The sequence below is a fragment of the Rattus norvegicus genome, chromosome 19, assembly GCF_021556685.1.
Source record: "Rattus norvegicus strain SHRSP/BbbUtx chromosome 19, alternate assembly SHRSP_T2T, whole genome shotgun sequence".
Lineage (NCBI taxonomy): Eukaryota > Metazoa > Chordata > Mammalia > Rodentia > Muridae > Rattus > Rattus norvegicus.
This window is the reverse complement of record NC_141552.1, coordinates 8071647-8093255: the sequence shown is the minus strand read 5'-3', so window position 1 is coordinate 8093255 and position 21609 is coordinate 8071647. Positions and strand designations below refer to the sequence as shown.

The following is a 21609-nucleotide window of genomic DNA, read 5'->3' as shown; positions in this document are numbered from 1 at the left end:
TCTTTTGTTGAGGGACACCACAGTTTTTTTCCAGTTTCTGGCTATTACAAATAATGCTGCTATGAATATATTTGAGCAAGTGTCACCATGGCAGGATGGAGCATCCTTTGGCTATATGCCCAGGAGTGGTATAAATGAGTCTTGAGGTAGATGCCAATTTTCTAAGAAATGATTATATGATTTCCGAAGTGGTTGTACAAGTTTTCACTCCCACCAGCAATGGAGGAGTCTTCTTTTTGTTCTATGTCCTGAGTAGCGTAAGCTGTCACTTGTCCAAGGAGAGGTTTTATTCAGCAACTGAGAGGAACAGATGCAAAGATCCAGAGACCAAAATTAGGTAGAGCTTGGGGAATCTTGAAGGGGAATGGGAGGAAGGATCGTAGAGGCCAAAAGGCTCAAGAACACCACAAGAAATCCCACAGATTCAAATATCCTGTGCTCTTGGGGCTCAAAGAGGCTGAGTCAACATCACATAGCCTGAATGGATATGAACTAGGCCCTCTACATATATGTTAGAGTTAACTAGCTTGTTCCTTTTATGGGAATCTTAATGGTCTGAGCAGGGATTGTCTCGAACTCTGTCTGCATTCAGGATCCTTTTCCTCCTACCGTGTTGCCTAGTCCAACCTCAATGTAAAGGGAAGTATGTGGTCTTATTGTAATTTGAGATGCCATGTTTGGTGATAACTCTAGGAAGTCTACTTTTTCTAAAGTAAAATAGAGTATGAGTGGATTGGTGGGGGAGGGGAGGGGGGAAGAGGGATTGAGAGAAGAGAGGAGAAAAGATGATAGGTCTATAATATATGAGAGAAGAATAACAAAGGAAGGAAGAAAAAGAGACAGACTGAATGAAAGAAATAAAAGAAAAGAAAAACCTAGATTGAAACAAATAAACAAACAAACATTTCTGAACTTGAAACTATGACTGGCCAAACTGGCTGGTCAGTGAAATCGCGAAATCCATCTACTTCTCTACTTCCCTCTCTAGTACTGAACTGAGGTTGGAAATGCACACTGTCACATCTAGCATGTGTGTGTGTGTGTGTGTGTGTGTGTGTGTGTGTGTGTGTGTAGATAGATGATAGATAGATAGAGAGATAGAGAGATAGAGAGAGATAGACATAGACAACATCGACATTGACGTAGATGTAGACGTAGATGTAGACATAGATAGTGATAGATATATGTGTAACTGTGTGTGCAAATGCTTCCCCCTATTCTTCCTGTACTTTATATACATTTATACTTCGTTAAGATACCAATTTAAGTATATAGCTGTGCACCTGAGAATAGGCGTCCCCAGAGGCTTGAAAACAGTGTCCAATCCCCAGGAAGTGGAGTCAAGGGCTGTTATGAGTCACCTACTATGGTTGGTGGGAACCAAATGCTGGTCCTCTTCAAGATCGGTCCGTACTTAAACTCTGAGCGTCCCTCTATCCTTTTATATCTCTGAATTTGAATTTGTGGCCTGGAATGTGTTCCATCTTGAATATTCCATGAGAGCTTCGAGAAGATGGTGTTTTCTTTCCTTAGAAGGACTATTCTAGAAGCAGCAATTAAATCAAGTTGATGGATAGTGCTGTTCAGGTCAAGTGTGACCTTATTGATTTTCTGACTGGTCTACCTATCAGTTGCTGATGGGAGATGTTGAAATCTCTAACTGTAATAGCTCGGAGCTGGAGCTGTTCCTTTTTTTTTTTTCCTAAGTATCCTGCTTTGCCCCATACAGTTTGCTGCTCTTTGGTCAATGCAGCCCGATTTACAATTTTGGTGTATTAGAGATGCATTGATATAAATAGTCCTGTTATGCTCTATCTTAGACCAATTTTTTTTTGTTTTTAAAGTGTGGCAGAAATAAACATCTCAGCTTTCTTTTGATGGGTGCTAGTGTGGTACAACTTTATTCTTTTGAACTTATCAAACTCTTTTTTACTGTGAATGTCTGGTAGATAGCATTTAAAAGGAATAAAATTTCTCTTCACATTGGCATAGCATTTACATCTAAGGTGGTTTTAACACTCACTGTCAGGTCAATATAAAGCTTGTTTTCTTGTAACCGTTTTCTGTTTCATCCTTGACAATTTTACTTCTTTTTTTCAGACTTCTCTAGTTTTAAGTAAGCATTTTTCTGTGAACACAGGTGTCCTTCTCCTCTCATTCTCTTGCTGACTCTTCTTTATGTTAAAAATAATGATTGCACTAAGTTAAGAGTATACATTTTAAGAAGCTCATAATCTATGCTATTTTCTTTCTGCCTGAGAAGAATCGCTTGATGTTGCTTGTAAGGCCAGTCTACTGCTGCAAACCTCAATCTTTTGTGTATCTAAGAAGGTCTTTCCTTTTTTGCTTTTGAAGCATCATTTGGCTTGTTTTATAACTCTAGGTTATTCTCTCTGTCTGTCTGTCTGTTCCCCCCTCTCTCTCTCACAGCAATTATTTTAACTCTGTCCTCTGCTGCTTCCATGATTTATGGGGAGTCAATGAGTCTTACTCTTTTCAGTCTGTAGGTCAGATTTCCTCCTCTCAGTTAACTTTCTTAGTAACTTTTTGGGGTTGATTTTGTGTGTTTGAACATAACATGTGGGATATAGGTTAGGGAGGGTTCCATCCTTCTTGGTCTTTTAGATGTCATTAGTCTTGGAGAATTATTTGCCATTATTCATTATTGCTTCAAATATTTCTTTGCCCTCACTTCTCCTTTACAAATATTCTAATTATGCCCACGTGACACCTTTTAGAATTGCAGCTTTTTGCTGCTGTCTTTTGCCATTGATTATTCTCTTTATAGTTCTTCATAGAATATTCCCATTAACCAGTGTTCATGGCAATTCTTCTTTGAGCTATGTTGCATTATTGATATAGCCATCATGTATATTCTTTACATGTGTCATCATGATATTGATAACTTTTGTTTATTCACTCACTCTTATGTGTGAATGTGTCATTTTTCCTTGTTAGAATCATTAATTCATTAATTATATGCTTTCTTTTTTAGTTCTCTCAAGCCAAGTTAGATGACAGAACAAGACTGTCTGTGGCCAGATGGAGGGGACTGTCACCCTTTTCATGATTCTGAGACAAGCTGTACTTTTTTCCCTCACTGGGTAGAGGTAGAGAGGAGACTCTGTACATGTCCATGGTGGCTTTGCATCTTTTCTCTTTGCCAAAACCATGTATCTTATAGCCTTGCCATGGGGGCTTGGTGATATTTGTGTTCTTAAGCACATGAACATAGAGGATTCATCAAGACTAGTCAAGCATCCGCTTCTAGATATTCCATAAAATTACCATTCAGCCCTTCCAGCAACCTCTGCTCTTGGTATGCACATTTGATCTTGATTCTCTAGATTCACCCGTCTGCCTAGAATTCAGAGTACGTGTCCTCCAAACACTAGCCACAAAGAATCCCTGGTAAAGTTGCTATTCCCTACTGCTGCAGCCTTGACTTGCTGTGGAAGTGATGATGCCCTATCTTTCAAGTGCTAGAGCTGAAGTGGGAGTATGCTATACCCTTCTGATAATTTGTTTCATATTTTGTCATATTGAAGGTCAGTATGTTAGATATTTATTATTATTAATGGGATGGTTTTCATGTCCTTTAATTAGGTCAGTTGGTGGCTTTATGTTTCTCCATTTTTCTAAGTGTTGAGTCTAGTTGTAACACAGCATTGTGTATTCTGCTAAAATACATGCTATGTATTTTATACATACATATATATATATATATATATATATATATATATATATATATCCTGCTTTAAAAAAGTCTTACATCAGTAAAATTGTACTGAGTCGTTCATCAGATTTCATAGCACATATTTGGTGTTAAAGAAGACTGAATTACCCATAGAGATCTTACAAAAAAATTGAGTTCTTTCTATGTTAAAAATTTGCAGATCATTTTACAATCTCTAAAATTATGCCAACATTTGGTCTACAGGTTTTCTATAGCTTATAATGTAAATGCATAATCATTTAAACTACCATAGAAGGTTGTAGAAGCATTATATTTACTTCTTGACAATATTTAACAGTGCTTTGTAAGTGGCAAGAGAAAATTAAATTATGACGTGTTTTGTCTTCATTTTTTTTTTGGCAAGGATTTTGAATGGTGAAAGGGACTGTCAGAGTCACATGATTACTCAAAGACTTAGCAAGGTAATCAGTTATAGTACATTCTTATCACTCTGTGGGCACAGCAAAATACTAGGATTTTAAAACAGTAATTTTAATCTGTACCTTTTTGTGATTAACACATTCTGAAAGGGTGACATCAGTTCAAAGAACTTAATGCTGTTTGATGCCCACTAGTGTCTCTTTCATAAAATGTTTACTAAGTATGTAATTTAGGCCATGTTTTCTCGGATACTTCCAAAGCAATCTGCACTCCATCTCGCACATCCTGGGTGTGCTCACAGTGGGAATGGATGTTGTCTGAGCCTCTGCCGCACAACACCGTAGCCCTTAATTAAATGATGCAGCAACATATGGGGATTAGCAAAGAGATTAAGAGACTAATAGAGCAGAACATAGTAATGCTGATGTAAATGGAGAGGAGCTTCATGATGGAAAATTAGGAAAAGCATAATAACCCATGACAAAATGCAAAATCATACCAAAAGCATCTGAGTGATAAACATATCCCTAAAGGTCATCTAGCTTTTATCAGATTCTGTCTTTTGACTCCTGGAACTTTTAGGAGAAGGTGGTTCAACTGAATAGGAAGACACACCTCTAATCGCCAGGTTATCTTATTGTCTCATTCATTCACTCATTCAATTCTTCATTATGTTGGTCAATAATTATCAATTGACACTCACCATGTGTGCCTGCTGCTCTAAGCAGTTTAAGAAACGTAAGAAGCACAGTTGCTGATCCTGTGAAAACATTCTCCAACACAAGAAAGAATTTCTAACATTAAACTATACTGAGTGTCTGTAGCATTTCTTATTTCCATTTAAATTCTGTAAGACACTATCATTTCTTACAGTGTAGCATTTTCTCAAATGACTGAAGATGGCTATTGTGTTCTGTAATATCTCTTGCCTTCTTGACTAAGTCACTTCATTTTACTATATGTCAGATTACATTTTCTTTGGACTCATAATGAATGCATTGAGTTCCCAGATGGCACTGAAAGAATAAAAAAAGAACCTTTGCAACAGTTGTTTCTACTGAGTGCCAGACATGGCATTATTCTATGTGTTCAGGATGTAGAATCTAAGAGGACTCAGGGCTCATTCATGCTCTTCAGTCACTTACCCAATTGTTCCCATGCCATGAGGAGCACAGAAAGCTCTTAAGCATACATAAAGAATAAAAGGGCCCCCTACCATCTTCATGTCCACACTGCAATGCATATAAAGCCTCTTCTACACATGAAGATAGATGGCATATGGGCAGTATTCTTACAATGCAGATTGATAGAATCTATCCAGAGTGAGTTTGAGGAAACTACTACCACCACGACTCCTCGTGATGAAACTATTATGTTGTACTTTAGGCGGGAACGTAGCTCTGGATGTACTGCCAGAGCTCTCTTTTTATTTTCATCACACGCATCAACTAGCCTGTCTGTTGATTTGTTGTCTTTAAGCAAAGTAAAACAAAACAAACAAGCAAACAACAGCAACAAGAAGACACCATACTTTTTCTACATTACTATTAGGTGCCATAAACGTGTCCAAGAGAACTAGATATGCATACACCAAGTCACTATCATAGCAAAGATCCTGAGATTTAAATCATTTACTGGACAGGTTCATCCATGCAAAATGTTACTAAATTTTACTGACTTTTAAAACTATTCTAGAGAGGAGATGAATTTCATGGATCATGCAGATTATCTGGGAGAATTGTAGACTATATGGAAAATGTGGTCCGTTCATACAATGGAATACTACTCTGCTATTAAAAATGTGGACATCATGAATTTTGCAGGCAAGTGGATGGAAGTAGAAAACACCATGTTGAATAAGATGATACAGACCCAAAATGACACGCATGGTATGTACTCACTGATAAGTGGATATTAGAGAATACCCATGGTATGACTTATAGACCATCTGAAGTTTAAAAAGGAGTAAGGCCCAAATGAAGATGCTTCAGTCCCCCTTAAAAGGGAGAACAAAATAATCATGGGAGGCAGATAGAGGGAGGGACATGGGTGGGAGAGGAGGAGGGGAGGGAAAGGGGACCGGATCAGGCATAGAGGAGGCAGGTGAGAGGCCCAGAGGTGTCAGAAGAATGAATGGAAATATGCAGCTGTGTGGTGTGGGGGCCTGAGGGAGCCTCTAGCAAGTGCCAGAGAACTGGAATGTGAGAAACTCCCAGGAATCAGTGCTGGTGACCTTAACCAAAATGCCCAACAGTGGGGACATGGAGCCTGAAGAGACCATCTCCAGTAGATAGATATGACCTCCAGTGTAGAAATGGCATCCCCAGCCTACCTTCAAATTTTCTGACCCAGAATTGTACCTGACTGAAAGAAATACAGGGAGAAAAATGGAGCAGAGATTGAAGGAAAGGCCATCTAGTAACTGGCCCAACTTAGGATTTATCCCATGGGCAGGCACCAAACCCTAACATTATTACTGATACCATGTTGTGCTTGCAGACAGGAGCCTAGCATGACTGTCCTCTGAGAGGCTCTACCAGCAGCTGACTGAGACAGATGCAGCTACTCACAGCCAACCATTAGACTGAGGTCTGGGTTCCCCATGTGACAGTTAGGGGAAGGACTGAAGGAGCTGAAGGGGATGGCAACGTCATAGGAAGGCCAATAGCAACAACTAACACAGACCCCTAAGACTTCAAGACACTAAGCCACCAACTAAAGAGCACACATGGGCTGGTCCGTTGCCTGCAGCACATATAACAGAGGGCTGCCTCGTCTGTCCTCAGTGGGAGATGATGCACCAAATAATGCAGATACTTGATACCTCAGAACATGGTGGGGGCAATCTGAGCTATGTGGTGGTGGGTAGGGTGTGGAGCTCGCTTCCAGGGAGAGGGAGGGAGGGTGAAGAACTCTTGGAGGAGGGTCAGGGAAAGGGGACAACATTTGGAATGTAAGTACAGTAAACAATTTTTTTTTAAAAAGTAAGGAAAATAATGTTCCAAAGATTCAAAATCCAATTTTGTGATGTTTAGTAAAAAAAAAAAGAAAGAAAGAAATATAAAGGACAGGGTTGTTCTTGAATCTTATGTTGCAGGGAAAACCAAAGCAAGAAACAATTCTCAGTGCCGCTTGAGAAATGGATGAGGGCAAGAGCATTGCTCAGTGTGGCACAGCACTCACAATCTGAGAGACTCTAGTTTAACACATCGACGTTGTAAAAAGAAAAGGGAAAGCTAGAGGAGAGATTGCTCAAGGCTGGGACAGAAGCTCTTGTATAATGTGGCTTTTAACTACGGTATTCAGGACGTTAATATTATTCTAGATAAGTCCCAAGTAAATGTAGTATTCTTGATGTAGTAGGTTTCACATAGTTTTCTGTTGCAGTAAAAATTAAAAGGGATCTCTTGCTATCAGTTCCTGCGAGCCGAATCTGCCACGCGGTCCGCAAGTCACCCACTCTCAGTTGTCTCCGTTTTAGCTGCCCTCTCGACAAGGTTCCCTAGTTACCATGCTTCTCTCTCTCTCTCTCCCCCCCCCCCCCTCTCTCTCTCTCTCTCTCTCTCTCTCTCTCTCTCTCTCCCTCTCTCTCTCCCTCCCTCTCTCCCTCTCCCTCTCCCTCTCCCTCTCCCTCTCCCTCTCCCTCTCTCTCTCTCTCTCTCTCTCTCTCTCTCTCTCTCTCTCTCTCTCTCACACACACACACACACACACACACACACACGCGCGCGCGCATCTCGTTCCGTGGGCCCTGCCCATTCTCACCCAGTGCAGGCAATAGAATCAGATCTGCACGCTCCAACTGCTATCAGTTGCTATCATCAATTTTCTTCACACACTGTCCTCTCTAACCCAGTGAAATCAAAGCTCCAGAAACTTGTAACTTAGCAATTAGATTTACAGTTAAATTCTCAGTCCGCAATCCGTCCACACAACAAATTCACTGCCAATTGATAAAGATAAAATAAATCTAGCCCACCCACATCTGAACCATCCTCCTCCGAAGACTCCATCTTGACCGCGTCTTCCTCCTCCTCTCTCCCGCCTTACAGAAACTCTGTCCCCACCCCCACTCTCTACTGTCCAATCACGTATTATCCTGACACCAACCGACACTTTGCATATATAATATGGGAGTGGTTTGAATGGGAAATAGACCTGGCATGAACATTTGCTTCTCAGTTGGCAACACTGGTTTGTAAGGCTATGAGACCAGGGGGAAATGAAGCCTCCCTGGAGGAAACGCGCCACTGGCGGCGTCTTTGATGATGTAAGCCCTGACCATTCTTCCAATAACTACGCCTTGTTTCTGATGGTGGATGAAATATGAACAGCTGTTTCATACTCTTGCCTCTGTACCTTCCCTGCCACAGCGAACTGTTTTCTCTAAAACGGAACCAAAACAAACCTTCCGGCTAGAGTTGTTTATTTTCAGGGATTCTGTCATGGCAATAAGAAAGCATCTAATACTATGTGATCCATAAAAGCTAGAGACGTATTTGGGAGGGGCCAGGGAGCAAACTGCCATTGATCACCGTGCCAAGAACTCCTGTTAGGTTTTCTTTTTTACTTTTTTTTTGTAATTATGCCTTAATAATCTTTACAAAAAGCCCTATAGAACTGATGCCCTATTTCCTCATTTTGGATGATCTTGGATAAAGGGACTGTCAGGCAAAGGAAGGTACCCAGGATTTCACAGCAACCACAAAATCTATCTAAAGTTGGTGTCCCCTGGCAGGCAGAATGAAAGCACACAAGCAGTGAAACACCGTGTGAGAACACATTCTTGTGTAGGAAAAAAAAAAAGAAAACCATGAACCTTTCATTAGATCACTGTTGTCCAAGGCAAAAGATAAGATGATGAGATAATTATATAAGGCAACATGTATTTCAGGCACTGCTCATACGAAGGCTTGGCATATTTGGGTCATTTCACTGGTTTACCATTTCTTACTTGTAATGGGAGAGGAAGAGAGGATGGAATGAACCTCTAGTCCCTTCACAGCATCCTTTTTAAGCCACACTTAACAATGAACTCTACACTCTGAGTCATTGCTCACGTGATTGTCAAAGTCCAATGCACCAGTACCAACAGCACTCTAGGCTCCTCAGCCAAACCCTACTCTCACTTAGAACTTGGTGAAGGGAAGGAGAATGAAAACACAAGCCCAGAGTGGAATTATTGCAACTCACTGCATCTCACCACAGCCCATTTCCTGGGTATGGCTTTATATTTTCCTTGGAAGTATTCACATTTTAGAGCGTTTACAACAAACGAGACATTTATTAGTGTAACCTTTATTCTGGAGATGATTTAAACCATTTCAAAAGGAACCCAAAGAGAACAGTATTTCCCTTACACTTGAGTCTCCCCATGTCCCAAGCAGCCCACAAAAACGCTTCAGTAATTTTAATGTTCTGTACATCTCCTGAAATACCTACATAAATAATCTATTGTTCAAAAGGTCAAAGAAGTAGAGGATCCCTCGGAAATGTCAGGGACATAAGTGAATTGGTAATGTGGCACTGTATATTTGGATATGTTCAGAGCCCCTTATCTGTAGGACTAGGTAAGAATCAGGAGTCACAGCAAGTGACCTATGCAGGGGATTCTTTGGGATTTTCGAAGGGAAGAAGAGTGAGTAAAAGTATGTGGGTTCTAACAGCCTAACACTTTCTCCCAGGTCAAAAACTATCAAGTGACTAGCATACGGCTAACCTTCCTTGTCTCTGTTCAAAAGGGATAAAACCTCATTAAAACACCTGGTCTCAAAGACTCAGCTCAGCTGCAGATCTATTTCATGTTAAAGGCCACCCTGTGAACATGGCCCTAAGAGTTCACTTGCAACTTTCAAACATTCTGTAAATTTGCTGTTAATAGGAAGGTTGATGAATTCTCTTTCGTTTCAACTGCTTTTCAGAGCTGTCGTTTTTCTTTATAGATGTCACTGCCTAGAGAAGGGAGGCTAAGATGTTAAATATCACTACAGGTTTGCACAACTCAAATTATTTTTGCATAATGCCTAGATAGCTACCTGCTCATAAAGCATTAGTTGGAATTAAATAGACTATGGAAACCTGTAAGACAGAGATGTGTTATAACCCTTTTATGTTACAGGGCTGAGGGTCTGATTGGGATGAGGGACATAAGGAAATTCTCCAAAGGAGATTAGAACCAAAGGCATTTTGCAGACATTTTTTTCACTTTCTCAGAGGACACAAATACCAACTCTACTACCTTGAAAATCGACCACTTTTCTGTGAGGGTGGGAGAGCAGAATGCTAAATGTCCTAACGGCAGTCTATGGCTATACATAAACAAAATTTTAGCAGGACAGAAGTCTACATGGTGACATCTGTTAGAAACAAAAAATGAACAAACAAACAAAAATAACAAACAAACAAAACTCATGGCCAGCAGTGAAACTGTGAAGACAAGCTTAGTGCAGCCGTAGATCAGGTGTTTGATTTTCACCCGAGCCTCTGACCGTGTAACCCATGAATGTAACATGATGACATGATTGGAAGAGATTTTTTTTTATTTGAGTCTAGTGGAGTTCTGAAGTAGAGTCTACGTCCAGCATTCGTGAGACCCCGCCTGATCCTCAGCAATGAAAACAAGGAAAAACCAAGAAGAACATCGCTTTCAACAAGCAGGCAAAGCACAGGCTCAAACTGTATCTGACGCCCTCATCTCCATCTGCCCATGGATAAAATGTGCAAACAGTTCTCTAGGAGAGACTTGCACAGTATGTCTCTCTGTAAGAGCTTAAAATGTATAGTAAGGAACAGAGACAAACGGAAATGTGAAGTCATTCTCGAAGTTTTTTTTTTTTCTTAAACTAATGGGTTTTTGTCTCAAGTTTTTCATCAATAACAGGAAAATAAAATACATCATATAAAGAATTCTCAAACAAGAGGGTGAAATTTGGGTCCCTGTCAAGGTGTAATGTGTTCACCTTTCCAGCTTCGTGTTTTCCAAGTCACCACCTTTATTATTCAATGCCAGACTTCCTGCTACTTCTGTACGTGCTAACATTTTCCTGCATCGCCATCTCTGTCTGGATGTCTTCCCAGTGAAGCCTCCATGACTTGTGCTAATACTGTCATCCACACTGCCAGTTTCCTTACCATGATTTTACTTATGGCTGCAGTATCTTCTCATGTGTATTATTTTACCTACTTTTAACCAGATTCAAACTTGAAGTAGGCAAGGATGGCAGTGTATTTGTTAACTTTCCCATTCCTGGCATATACTTTCAGCATGGAGTGTATGAACATATACCAAGTTACCATCTTCTATGAAACATCATTGCTATTTAAAACTGAGAGACTTTGACTCTATGAGCCTACCATATTACTTACACTGCCACGTAACCCAGGGCAACATAGCAGAAACAAAGGGAAAAAAAAGATTAGGAAGTAATGAACAGATAATGTTGCAAAGCGTTTCTTTCAGGGACCACACTGCGGTAAATCTACATGACACAACGACGCCTTTGAAAACACCTCGCGATAAAGATGTTGCTGAGCACATGTAACTGGTGAGGAATCTGAGGCTCTGAGAAGCTTTATGATTTGCATAAGGTCAACTGTTCATAAATGATGCCGATTGAATTCAAAACTGCTTGTGCCTGTGCCCTCCTTCCCGTGTAGGACCAGTAGTCTGAGTAGCACTGATAACGGAAACAAGAAAGATTACACTTCGTTATTACAAATCCACCTTACAATTGGGGCCATCGGTTACAACCCCAGCTTCATGAGCTCCGCATGCTAAAAAAATAAATAAATAAAACATACCGCCATCGGGCAACAGGATGCATTATACAGACAATAAAACATAATCCACACTGATGACTTGATACGAAAAAAAAAGCAATTTACACCTGAAGCTTTCTTCTTGTATCGTCCTCAACAAAGAAGTTGTATTTCCAAGCTAACGACAAGGTTGGGACCATCCAGACTCCTGAGAAGGGTTTAGAATTTCTGTATAACGGATTGTACGCTCTCTTTAACTTTTGCTAGAAAAAGGCAAGAGGGTCAGGAGAAGGTACTGGCTGAGTGAGCTAGCAGTGGGTCATGGAGGTGCTAACAGTAGCTGGGTTATGAGTTCATTGTTGTGAAGGTCTGAGTGCAACCCGAGTAGCAAGTGGAGGTCTCTTTCTGTCCCATTACTGTTTAAAAACTCTTGCATCAGGAAAAATTATAAACGGTAGAGGCTGTAGGGTGATGAGATAGCTTAATAGGTAACTTCCACCAAGCCAATATGGGTTTGATCCCCAGAGCTCACAGAGTAAAAGGAGATAACAAAATACCCCAAAATTTCCTTTCACATGGACAAGCATGTTATAGTATGTATACCTCTTCTTCAGATAGATAAGTAAGTAAATAAATAAATATTTTTAAAATTAAAAAGAAGAGTAGAGACCCCATTATTTTATAGTTCTAGAGGCTGGGAATGTCAAGAGTATGGTCCTGATTTAAAGTACAAGTCTTGTTCTCACATTACCACATGGTAGTGAAGATCACAGAGTGACCGGAGTGAGCAGAGTAGGAAGAGCTCATTTGTACGCCTAAGGAATCCCTGGGGTGGTGCACTAATTCATGGGTAGCCCAACTCATTCATGAGGACTGAGTCTTTATAAGTCAGTTGTTAAAGGTCCCACCTCCTAACCCTGCCACAGTGACAACCAGATTTCAATTTGAATGTAGATAGGGATAAACCATAGTCTATCCCAAGCAGGAGGCGAGTGGAAAAAATGAAAAGGGATACAGATGTGGTGGGAGAAACAAAGACAACTGGATCCTAATGACGCCAGTTCAACATGCAGCCTTGATGTATTCTGTTTGTTTATATTTTTGAAGAATTTGTGTTCCTTCTAAACTGGGCCATGCCAGTCACCTTCTCTTCTTTACCATTAGTTAAGTTTGGGAACCTCTGCCAATAGGAGAAAAATATCATATTACCAAGAGAATAAATTTTGATTCCCCCCATATATTACCAGTTATAGGGAATAAATAAATTAGTAGGCATACTTTCTTAAAATGTAATAATAGTAAAATATTCAAAATATTTAGAATAAATACAGAACTTCTTTCAGTGGTTCTCAACCTTCCTAATGGTGCAACTCTTTCATATAGTTCTTTTTCTTATGGTGAACCCCAATCGTAAAATTATGTTTTTGCTGCTTCATAACTATAATTTTTCTAAAGTTATGAATTGTAATGTAAATATCTGTTCTCTGATGGTCTTAGGTAACCCCCATGAAACTCCAAAGGGGTCACAACCCACAGGTTGAGAACTGTCTCTTTCTATCCAGACATTTTCTCCTGTGTTTCATTTTGCAATCTGTTTATGGAGATGTATCTTTAAAGCAACTCTTTCAAAGATGCAAAAAAATATTGTGTAGGATAGTGCAATCATCCCAATTAAAGAAAGAAAGAAGTGGAAACAAGGGTTCTTTGGAAAGCGATTTGGATGGGAAAACACATGAAGGAACATTTAGCTGAAGTAGACACAAGAGAAAGGATGGCCTGCTAAAGCAAACACGTGGAAGGACACGTGGTGAAGGATTCTTTGCTAACAACACCCATGTACTGGTCTGCTTTACATTGCGTAGCTGAGCTGCATTTGTCAGGACTCAATAGAGAGAAATACACCAAAAAAAAATATCTTCTGGTGTGGTATGCTGTGAAGTTTTTGGTGTTTCTGAAGACATGGGCTGATTGGTAAAGTAATGACAGCTTAGACAGATGCATGTGTTGAGGTAATGCATGTCCCGAGGCAAGACAAGACTTGCGGAGAACATGTGATGTTTGGCAGGTGTATAAAATGACAGATAGTGATGTAGGCTGAGCCAGGCTTGCTTATAGAGTTAGCTGTGAAATGCTTGTTGGTCTTGCATCTTCGCTGATCTTTGTTTTGCTGAGAAAGGCACAGGCAAGAACTTCTGTTGTTCCTACTGGTCTCTCCTGTTCATTTGAGCTGAGGCTGAGGCCTCGCTACCTCTGCTAGGTCCTGCCACCACTCCCGAATCCTGTTTGCTAACCCCACTCTACTGAACTGAACTGCTGGTATAGCCATAAATTGTTTGTGAGTGGATTCAACTGCCGCTGCTAACCTGTGAACTGAACTGCTGATTTCCAGACAAGACAAAGAACCTTTCATAGTAGGACTACTTCCACCCTATCCTTTATTTTCCACTTCCTCTGGTGGGTGGCAGGCTACAAGAGAGGTTAAAGTGTTTAAAAAACCATCACTAAAAATATGTGTTTGAAAAAATTAAAGTTACAGGTCTGCCTGATGATAGAATTGAATATATTTTTTGTCTTGTTCCATAGTTTTGGCCCCATCTTTCTGATGAAGGAATATATTATTTTCTCGGGTCTTCAACCTTGAACTGGGAGTTTGAGGGTGCAAACACCAAAGATTAAGATCTCACCACAGTTTTTCATTTAAAAAACTAAAAAAAATCCACAAAATGTTTGGTAAGTTCTAATCATTGTGACAGCGTTCATAGACTTATAAAACTATCAAAGGTCACACATGTATAAGAAAATTACATAGGCTAGGACGATGGCTCAGTGGGTTGTGATGGCTCCTCTGAGTGCTGACAGCTTGAATTTGATACCCAGGACCTACGTAGTTGAAGGAGAGAATGTAGGCTGGCACTCTGACCTCTCTGTATACACATGACCATGCCTGCACACAGGTACACACAAAATAAATAAAAGTAAAATAAGTTTTGAAAGGAGCTTACAAGATATTGCAGGAGCTTGCAGAACACATGTTTTCTCCAGATCTCTTATTTTGGAACAAAGTGAGGGCATATACATATGAATTGAACAAAGGGACATATTAGAAGTTCATAATATACGACAAGGAACGGATAGAAGATGTTTAGCGTCATTCGGCTCACCATTTGACATCACAGAAGACATATCCTGAGCAAAGTCCTCAATTTACACCATCACGATAAGACAACTCAGTTCAGCTCAGCATGGTGGTGGCTGGAGAGGGAGACTGCAAGGGAGGAGAGAACATGGCCTGCATACAGGTACACACAGCATGTAGAAGATTTCAGCCTGTAAATGCAGAAAGCATCCTTTTGAGTCATCGGAACTACTGACTTCATTGGTATGTATATGTAAATTAGAAACATTTTTTATTTATTAGGAAGAAATGAGAAATTTTCGTTATTACACATTAAATGCTAATTGGATTCAAAGACAAATTAACCAATGCTGTATATGTCAATGATTTTGACCTAAGTTTACTGTGAGAAAAAAAAAGAATACTAATGGATGTCCTCATTCTTTCATTATCTTAAGATTATATCACATTTAAGAATCAGAGGTTTTGGGTTGGGGATTTAGCTCAGTGGTAGAGCGCTTGCCTAGCAAGCACAAGGTCCTGGGTTCGGTCCCCAGCTCCAAAAAAAAAAAAAAAAAAAAAAAAAAAAAGAAAAGAAAAAAGAAAAAATAAAAAGAATGAGAGGTTTTAGGACAGGAATCTTCATTGTAGTTAGATTGCCCTGTGATAGATATGTCATAATGAAACATATGGACATTCAATACATAAACATAAAATATGTAAGCTATTCTTTCATTTTATTCTCAATAGATGTTATTTGAGAATTTCTATCCTCATAATCCATATTTTCTTCTACTTACCGGTTTGACTATCCTATCTATTTGACATATGCTTAAAGGTTGTTCCCACAATTCATTTTGTCTCATATCTACTTACCCACCAATCTATTTGACATAGTCTTAAAACTAGTGACTCAAGTGTCAACGTCACGGAGTAATAAACAGTTGTGCCTGGTGGTTCACACCTGAAATCCTAGCATACCGGTGACTGAGGCAAGAAGGTCTAGTGTTCCAGGCATGCTTGGACTCAGATCATATAGACTGTGACCAACAACAGGATTGAGGGTACAGTTTCATTGATAGGATGCTACCATGGATCCATGGATTGACAAATTGGATTATAACATTGTATGTAACCATGTATAATGGCACACTCCTGTAGAATTCCATTACCCTGGTGGTAAACACAGGAGGATCAGAAGTTAAGTCAAAATCTTATCCTGTTCTTAGTTACAAAGACGGCAAGGCTCTAACCAGCTCTAACCAGGCAAGAGGAAGGTCAGGACACTGATTGCCTTGTCTGAACGACAGAACAAGGAGTCCAGAAGGAGAAAAATTGCATTTTTATTTAAGTTCAATTTAAATTTAGAGATGACGACTTATTAATCGTGTTGTGATTTCTAATGCTGTGAATGTTTTATAGTGATAATTACTGTTGATGAGGAGAAATGCCTTCTGAATTATCTCTGCTCCTAACCACAGCTGTTTGGGTCTCTGTGATTTTGCAGGGGGAGTTCACATGAGGTCACAGCTACAACTGTCAGTCACCATGCTTTATTTTCAGCTAGAACAAAAAAATAAATAAATACATACATGTTCTAAGTGGAAAGTGGACTGAGAAGATCAACATCATCATTGTTGTCATTGCCATCGTCATCATCATCATCTTCTTCTTCTTCTTCTTCTTCTTCTTCTTCATCATCATCATCATCATCATCATCATCATCAGCAGCAGCAGCAGCAGCAGCAGCAGCAGCAGCAGCAGCAGCAGCAGCAGCAGCAACAGCAGCAGCAAGGGAGCTCTATCTACTTTCTGGACTTACACATCCTGATCTCTTATTGCTCCTTCTCTTGCCCAACCATGGGATGGCTTGGGTGGTTTTCTTCCCAGATGAGGTAGATTTATTTTCCTAGAGGATGCCCTTATTCCAATTATGAGCACCAGATGAAAAATATATATTGATTTCTAATTACTTATTACTTTTAGAAGCTTACTGTCAGATAACCCACATATTAAATGAAAAAGAAAATCCAGCAGAGGACTGCTTTTTCTGGTCTCAGTGAGAGAAGATGCACCTAACCCTCAAGAGACTTGAGGACCTCGGGAGTGGGGAGATCTGGTGGGGTGGGGGATGGGGGATTAGGGACATCCTGCTGATGATGGGGGAGGAGATGTGGGATGAGGAACAGTCAGAGGGCAGACCGGGAGGGGGAAAATGACAGAACTTTAAAAAAAAAGATTGGATAACTTATGTATTTACATTTCAAATGTTATCCCTTTTACCCCCTCTCCCACGCTCCCACCCTCTCCTTGCTTCTATGAAGATGTTCCCACTCCCACTCACCCATCCACCCACTCCCATCCATCCACTCACCCACCCACTCCTACCTCAACACTCTGGCATTCCCCTACACTGGGGAAAGGAGCCTTCACAGGACCAAGAGGAAAGCCATACTTTTGTTGTGAAAAAAATTATGATTGTTCTTTGTCTCTGTACCACCTAGGAATAATTTCCTCTTATTTTTTTGCTTTCCTTAAAGGGCTCAGTTAAATATCACCTCATCTATGGATAATCTAGGCATGAGTTATTTAGCACTTGGTTAATCTAATAAAATACAGATTTTGTTCTTTGAGCTAATGCCATGTTCTAACATCTGCTTCCTACTGAAAAATAGGAGCTATTGTGGTGAGGTGGGTACAGTGGCAATGCTATCATTTCTGAATACACTAGTCTCCCTTGAAGGAAGTTGATGTCTCTAATTCCCAGTGGCCTCCTCTGTTGAATAAAATTGAATCATTAATTTCATGGTAAAGAATCAAGATGGTATTCGTAAACATTAGCACGCACATTAGGTGGAGTAGCACACATAACACTTTACTAAAGTTTAATTTTTAAACTTTAATGAAATAATATATAACCTATAACTCATGACTTAGGAACGGTTTCTGAGTTTCCTATGTTTAGTTCTCCTTGGGTTGAGTTACTGGTCAACATCATAGTAAATGTTCAAGAGCCATTCCTTACCTTGGATTTTACTAAGCCGGAGCAAGCCCACCTTTCCTCTTCTTTATATTCCAGAAATTGGGAGTTTATTAGATGACAACCAGCCAATCCACAAGGGATGGCTGTTATACATTTCTTAGGGCTAAGTTAATCTTTAACTCGTCATTACTTCATCCACTGCTGCCGTGGAGCCAGGAAAGAACTCTATGAATTCATTAACCAATGCTTTCATTATAATTTGTTAACTCTTTCGTCCATTTGTTATTAATTTGTCAACAAATATTTAGCAGATGCCTCGTTTACTGTGGATTAGATGTAATGCAAAATAAAAACATTATTTTAAGCCTCTATCTTATGTTTTTAATAATTCTAGACAAGAATGAAAGCAATAGACTTTTTTGATACAACTTGATACATACTAACTCTGAAGCTTTGCTATGAGCAAAGACTCTGGTGAAATTTCTCACACTGACATGCTAACACTTGAAGGAGAAATTAAAGGCCTGAGTGATCCTAGGGCACCTTTATAGAGACTGTCAAAAAGGAGATAGTGTTGTCCCAAAGGTGAGACAGTACAATGTTACATCAAGCCCGTGGATATCATTTAATGCTGCTTTCAAATTTCTGTGCAGAGCCCTGAACATACACATGCTTTGTTTGTTCTCAGACTTGTAGTACTGTACTAACAGGCTTCTTAACAATTAATTACACCCCTGCTTTACAAGTCTGAGTGTTTTGATTTGTGAACTTTCCGAAGAACTTCAGGGAAATTTAAATTGTCCTCTAACAACTACCCAGTTCACTGCCCTGCACTATGTAAATTTGATATTAAATGATCAAATATGAACCCAGGGCCCCGTGAGGTCATGAAATCCTTTGATTTGGGACCAGGTGTATAGAGATGTTCAATTATTAAATAATTAGTTTGGAAACAATAACTAGTGTAGTTTAATTCTCTTGCTGATTTCCTAATGTTTATTAATTTAGGCACCTGTGTCTTTCTGTAACACTTTCCTGCAGAACGCTTACGCGGATATGCATGGCATGTAAATTTACAACGAATATAATTACCTTTCCCATCTCACTCCAGGTGCCTAAGTGAGCAGAAATGAATTATGACTTTAATTGTCAGAAAGGTTTCAATATTCTGAATCTAATTATTTCAAAATTGTTTAAGTTTCTAGCTAAGCAATAATATGTTACTGTTAATTAAAACACCAAAATATGATATTTTTTAGGATAACCAAATGTTCCATTAAGCAGCATCCGGAGAAATAATTATAGTGTGGAAATAACCAGTTGTCTTGGCATACCTAATTTGTTCTCAGACTATTTCAAGGATGACTGGAGTTGTTCGGGATTTTTTTTTTTTTTGCCTTGAGCAAAGTTCTTTGTCTCATTTTTTGACCTTCCCCATTTCTCCTGAAAGTGAAACAATATTCATCTTTGCAGATGAATATCCTGTGGACACTTAAAATCAAGGTTCATAGATGAACCTATTATCTTCTTTCAAAAAAACCTTATCAATAAATAGTGTCACTCTTGCCAAAGAGCTAAATAAGAATGTGGAAACATTTCTAGAGTTTTCTGTCTTCTTTCAACCTGACATTCATAGGTTACCAGTCCAGCCCATCCTGGCCCTTCCCCATCCTACTTCCAAGGCATCACTGAAGTCCTAGTTGTCAGTCTATTTCCGTAGGATTTTTATTCTGAATAGCAGTGTCCTATTGCCATAACTTTCAAGTCATCTTCTGAATATAAGAATTGCTTTGCCAAAGTACATTTTAGAATAAGAAAAGAGAGAACCATAAACTGAGTATCAGTTTAAAATTGTTTGAAAATAGGAGGGTGACTTTAAAACTAGTGGGAGTGATTCTTGATGAAATGAGCTTGATGGGAAATTAATCAACCAATAATTTCTATGTTTACTTGTAAAATGCATAACCTTAGTGAACACAAGAGCAAATACTAAATGAGGCAAAATATTCAGAAGCATAAGATCTTCCTGGCTATGAATATCTATGTACCCTCCCCCCCCCAATCCTCTGGTTAAATATTCAGTAGAAAACTCAAAGTCTTCCTGCCCACCATTATGAACAGATAGTTCTGTCCCTCACCATTAGTGCACAATTTAACCCTAGGTCTTAAGGTCAGGTTATAGATTTACATTTAAGATGTTAAGTTTGTGAAGCTTTTAAAAAATTTATTTAGAAATCTCAAATTGATTTAAAAAAGAGTGACTGAAAGTTTACCAAAACAGAAATAAATGTATAAAATAATCTTTTCGAAGATGTCTGTTACTTTCCCAGGAGTTCAGCAGGGCTACTCCATTATGTGGAATAACATATAGTGCTTCATTCCTAATGGTGCATGCTAAAATGACAGGAAATAAACAGCAGGATTGAAATGCGGTTGCTTGCACACCTCATTTCCTAGAAACCTAGTTACAGGATCATTGAAGCATGAAGGTAGCCACACATATTTACAACCACTGTAATCAGTGTAATTGGCGTGCCATTTCCTCTGCACAACCCCTTTCAGTTAAGATGTTAGCAGCGTTTCTACCGGAATGATACAGCGAGCGCCCACTTGTTCTCTTCATAGTATCAAGTTGTGTTCTGTTCTTACATTCCAGTACGGTATCACATGACTCTGTCTACTGACAAACTGACTGAGTTTCTATCACAATGAACGTTGTATAATTGAATATGGGCCTTGTTCTTTCTATTAACTTTCATGGCTCCCCTTACACATGAATCCCACCCATAGCTTGGTAATGACTAGTGAGATAAACTCTAGACTTGTGGAGTCCAGAGGGATAACAAGACGTGTTATACAAAGAGAGCCACGAGTTAGCCTGTGGAAAAAAATAGTGTATTTAGAATTCACCTGAGTAAATCAGGGAAAATTCTAAATTCTAAGGAGGCTTTTATTTAATGAGGAAAAATTCATATAATACCATTTTGACCATATTCTTTTCTCCCCCACTTCCTCCTTGAGTCAGTCTCTCTCTCTCTCTCTCTCTCTCTCTCTCTCTCTCTCCCTACCACTTTCTTGAAAAAGATAAAAGATTGAAAATAAAAAAAACCACAAACTTAAAAATAAAAGAAAAACAAGATAAAAAATTTAGAGATGTATACACCAAAATTATGGAGACTGCTTTGCGTTGGCCAACTATTCCTGAGCATGGGGCCTGCGCTGCAGTGTGGTGGATACACCTGGCAACAAGCCATCAGAGAAAGTTGATTTTCCCTTTCCTAGCAGCTATCAACTGCAAGTAGCCTCTTGGTTAGGAGTGGGGCTCTGTGTCCACTTCTCTTAGTGTTGGGCTCTTTTCTTGTTTGAAGCAGTCGTGCAGGTCTTCTGCGTATTATCACAAACTCGGTCAGTTCACATGTCTATCTGCCCTGTTGTTTCTGGAATACATTGTGTACTTGTGGTCATCCATCACTTCTAGGTCTTATAACCTTTTCATATCCTCTTCTGCATAGATCCCTGACCTTTAATAGAGGGCTTGGATGAAGATATCCCATTTATTGCAGAGTGTTCTAAAGTCTCTTACCCTCCACATTGTCTAGCTGTGAGTTTCTTTCTTTCTTTTTTCTTTTTGTTGTTTT

General features: G+C 39.4%; 1 long non-coding RNA gene across 3 annotated transcripts in view; it reads right to left on the bottom strand.

Moving 5' to 3' along the window:
- Positions 1-18121, bottom strand: part of LOC147998778 (uncharacterized) — a 35401-nt gene extending 17280 nt beyond the window's left edge. Inside the window, exons 1-3 of one of the 3 annotated variants that reach the window (XR_015644292.1) lie at positions 18014-18076; positions 16581-16909; positions 15035-15200 (exon numbers count right to left, since the gene is read on the bottom strand). This is a non-coding gene — a long non-coding RNA (uncharacterized LOC147998778). Of the gene's footprint in view, positions 1-14416; positions 15201-16580; positions 16910-18013 lie in introns of those variants that run through there. The other 2 variants (XR_015644291.1, XR_015644293.1) reach the window with 2 other exon arrangements.
- Between the last annotated feature and the right edge of the window lie 3488 nt (positions 18122-21609).